Here is a 4436-nt window from a genome sequence, read left to right as displayed (position 1 = left end):
TCAATATCGATGTGCTTTCATCTGCTCCTCAATATCGATGTGCTTTCATCTGCTCCTCAATATCGATGTGCTTTCATCTGCTCCTCAATATCGATGTGCTTTCATCTGCTCCTCAATATCGATGTGCTTTCATCTGCTCCTCAATATCGATATTCTCGATGATTTAATTTCCTTTCTCTAGCCTCTATCTTGACTGTGTGGGTTAGCCTCCTTCTCCCCAGAGGAGATTCACCCGTCACCCACCCTGCGGCACCAGGGGCCGAAAGGTGGATGACTTTTCTGTTTTCCTTTTCTTGATGTTTCTATCATCCTTTCTGGTGTTCCTGGGTCTGAACGAGCCGCTTTCCTCCCAGAAGAGACTCGCCCATAATATTGTGATGTTGGTTTAGGCCGAAAGGTGGATGATTCTTTTCATTTCCATTTTCATTTTTCTAGTGTTACTTCTCTGCATTTTCCTTCCGGTGTTACTTCACATTTCTTCTTCTTGTGTTATTTATCTTCAAATTCCTTCTTCTGTGTTACTCTTTTCAATACCTTCTTCTGTGTTACTCTTTTCAATACCTTCTTCTGTGTAACTCTTTTCAATACCTTCTTCTGTGTTACTCTTTTCAATACCTTCTTCTGTGTTACTCTTTTCAATACCTTCTTCTGTGTTACTCTTTTCAATACCTTCTTCTGTGTTACTCTTTTCAATACCTTCTTCTGTGTTACTCTTTTCAATACCTTCTTCTGTGTAACTCTTTTCAATACCCTCTTCTGTGTTACTCTTTTCAATACCTTCTTCTGTGTAACTCTTTTCAATACCTTCTTCTGTGTTACTCTTTTCAATACCTTCTTCTGTGTTACTCTTTTCAATACCTTCTTCTGTGCTACTCTTTTCAATACCTTCTTCTGTGTTACTCTTTTCAATACCTTCTTCTGTGTTACTCTTTTCAATACCTTCTTCTGTGTAACTCTTTTCAATACCTTCTTCTGTGTAACTCTTTTCAATACCTTCTTCTGTGTTACTCTTTTCAATACCTTCTTCTGTGTAACTCTTTTCAATACCTTCTTCTGTGTTACTCTTTCAATACCTTCTTCTGTGTTACTCTTTTCAATACCTTCTTCTGTGTAACTCTTTTCAATACCTTCTTCTGTGTTACTCTTTCAATACCTTCTTCTGTGTTACTCTTTTCAATACCTTCTTCTGTGTGACTCTTTTCAATACCTTCTTCTGTGTAACTCTTTTCAATACCTTCTTCTGTGTTACTCTTTCAATACCTTCTTCTGTGTAACTCTTTTCAATACCTTCTTCTGTGTAACTCTTTTCAATACCTTCTTCTGTGTTACTCTTTTCAATACCTTCTTCTGTGTAACTCTTTTCAATACCTTCTTCTGTGTAACTCTTTTCAATACCTTCTTCTGTGTAACTCTTTTCAATACCTTCTGTGTAACTCTTTTCAAATTCCTTTTTCTAGTGTAACTATTTTCAAATTCCCTCTTCTTGTGTTACTCTTTTCAAATTCCTTTTTCTTGTGTTACTCTTTTCAACTTCCTTCTTCTTGTGTTACTTCATATGCCTTCTTCTAGTGTTACTTCTCTTCATTTTCCTTCTTCTGGTGTTCCCTTCTTCCCCTTCCTTCTCTCGGTCTTTCCATGTCGTCTTTTCCTGGTTTTGTATGTTGGAACGCGTTAGTCTCCTTCTCCCCAGAGAAGACCCGCCATAATAACATACAAGACGCTTTAAACAAAGCAAAACAAGACAATTTTTTTGGGATTTTTGTTTATGGATTTTTTTTGGATTTTTCGTTTTTTATCGTAGTTGGCATGACACTTGCCTTGCTTAGGGGAATTGTACCTCCCCATGCGTCGAACCTTCCATTGGAACGTGTCATTAACGCGTCGTCTGGCTAATAAGAGGTCAGTAACTGCATGTCTTGCTGCCACTTCACGCCCCCCCAACCCCCGGACCCTCGGGATCTCCGACACCTCCGTGGACGCTCCGGGGGAGCCGAGGCGCCCTGCCGGAGCCCTGAGCCCTGCGACGCTCGCCAGGAAGGCCTGTTCCGTTACTTTACTTCCCTGATTTGCTCACCACGGCCTTCGCCTTTGCTGTCCTTCATCTTCCACCTTTGATTAGATAGTTAGTGTAGCTTATCACAAACAGCCTCGTAAGGACCAGCAGGCCTGCTGTTGTTTGTTCTCTCTTTGTGTTTCTTTGTTCCTCCTCCTCCTCCTTTACAAAGAAAAAAAAACCAGACCTCGTGGTTGCCTTATATGAGGACTGTAAGATAATAAAGTTACCTCCTCCTCCACCTTCACCTCCTCCTCCTTCTCCTTCTCCACCTCCACTTCCACCTCCACCTTCACCTCCTCCTCCTTCTCCATCTCCACCTCCACTTCCACCTCCACCTCCACCTCCACTTCCTCCTCCCTCTCGTTTCTCCACAAACCTCATAGTTTCAAAAATATTAACAGAAACACATCAAAACACTATACATATTACTTAATCTTGAGAGAGAGATTAAAGTAGGAATCGATTAATGAGTTGGGTTTGTAAACGCATTAGAACAGGACTAATTGTCAATAATATCGCGATCTAAGGATTATGGGATTAAAGGGTGACAATTATGGGATTAAGGGTGACAGTGGCTGGGAGGACGGAGGTTGGGAGGTGAGAGAGGATTGAGGAGACCAGGAATGGGACAGAGAGAGAGAGCAGTGGAGAACAGGTGAAGGAAATAACACGGATACACAAGGGTATGAATGGACTATTAACCCTGTAGCCATAGGGATCATGTTTCTTAATGGTCCTTCTGAGCAGAAAAATGAAAAAAATCATCACTCGAACAAATCATTACATAATATATACCAAAGCGTTATGTGAACTGTTTATGAATCAAAAATATTTTCGCGTTCTATATCATGGCACAAATTTGGCCCGTCGCTGCTACACGGTAAAGCCACAAATTTGGCCCGAGGAGCCATATTATAGGTTCCTTGCCAATTGCAAAATGAACGGAGAACAAAGTTCACAAAATAGAACTGTTTTTATCAGGTCAAGTGTAGCGAGGGTATCGGTAAAAAGACACTGATAAAATGTTGTCAAGAAATCCTTGCATCTGTCTCATGGGCTGGACCTTGGCTACCGCTACCTTCCCTCCCCCTCTCTCACCCGCTTCCTCTCTACCAGGGAATAATGGCCCGGGGCAACCCGGGTCCACAGGGGTCACCAGCGACCTTGACCATAGACATGACAACGTCGCTGGGTAGCACACGGTTGAATTCATTTCCATACATAAATCATCGTTACTATTCTAAAATTCGATACATTCACAACATAATATAGACTTGTTTTACCATATACAAAAATTTTAAAACTATATCAAATACTAAACAACCGACATATGAAATTGTATGCCTTGTTGTGGTTGAAGCGACAATGCTGCCGGGTAGGGAATTCCCGCACCTGCTCCACCCAAAGTATCTTGATATTTGCATCAGACTTAGTACCTCGAACCCAATCCCATTATCCCCATGTACTACCTGAACCCAGAACTCTGCTTCCTGACACTGAACCACACCATGATCCATCTACCTTCAAACCCATGGGCTTTAATTGTTGTCAAAGGTTTTGGTGAGGTTCTTTGTCGAATGCTTTACTAAAATTAAGATATACAATATCATAACTGTCGTCCTTACGTATTTGCCACTTTTTGTAAAAATAAAAAAATAAATAAAGTCAGACAAGATCTAGCCTTGATTAATGAACCCAAGGTGGGGGCCATTGATCAGGCTGTTTCTCTAGGACTAGGTGGTCACGGATATTTTCATCTATAATAGACTCGAATGTTTTTACTGCCACCGACGTTAAACTAATTGCAGCCTCTTCCTTTCCCTCGCACGATACCCCCGCCACAGTCTCCTCCTGTCCTTCGCACGCCACTCCCGACAACACCTCCTCCTGTTCCTCGCACACCACCCACGCCATGGGCTCCTCCTGTCTCTCGCACGCCATCCCTGCCACCGACTCCTCCTGACTCTCGCACTCCACCCCCGCCTCCGCCTCCTCTGTTTTTCGAACGCCACCCACGCTGCCGCCTCCTCCTGTCCCTCGCACGCTAACCCCGCCACCGCCTCATATGGTTCCTCGCACGCCACCCCCACCACCGCCTCCTCCTGTCCCTCGCACGCCAACCCCGCCGCCGCCTATTATTGTCCTTTCCATGCCACCACCGCCGCCGCCTCCTCCGGTCTCTCGCACGCCGACCGCACCACCGCCTCCTTCAGTCATTCGTACGCCATCCTCGCCACCGCCTCCTCCTGTCCCTCGCACGACGACCCGGCCACCGCCTCCTCCTGTCCTTCGTACGCAGCCCCCGTCACCGCTTCTTCCTGTTTCTCGGACGGCAAACCTGCCAACGAATCCTCCAGTCCATTGCACGCCAACTTCGCCG

The 4436-nt window shown here is 44.3% G+C and overlaps 1 long non-coding RNA gene across 28 annotated transcripts; it reads right to left on the bottom strand.

Moving 5' to 3' along the window:
* Positions 1-504: 504 nt before the first annotated feature.
* LOC126981724 (uncharacterized) lies at positions 505-2201 on the bottom strand. 28 transcript variants are annotated; one of them, XR_007734085.1, is made up of 5 exons: positions 1288-2201; positions 1181-1234; positions 1101-1127; positions 886-1047; positions 505-723 (listed from the first exon to the last, which is right to left on the bottom strand). It is a non-coding gene; the product is annotated as an uncharacterized LOC126981724 (long non-coding RNA). The 28 variants fall into 28 exon arrangements; XR_007734091.1 differs by having other exon boundaries at positions 1315-2201; XR_007734089.1 differs by having other exon boundaries at positions 1181-1207; positions 1315-2201.
* Between the last annotated feature and the right edge of the window lie 2235 nt (positions 2202-4436).

The sequence above is a fragment of the Eriocheir sinensis genome, chromosome 49 (assembly GCF_024679095.1).
Source record: "Eriocheir sinensis breed Jianghai 21 chromosome 49, ASM2467909v1, whole genome shotgun sequence".
In the NCBI taxonomy this organism is placed as follows: Eukaryota; Metazoa; Arthropoda; class Malacostraca; order Decapoda; family Varunidae; genus Eriocheir; species Eriocheir sinensis.
Note: the sequence above shows the minus strand (reverse complement) of the source record. Positions and strands in the feature narration are given on the sequence as shown.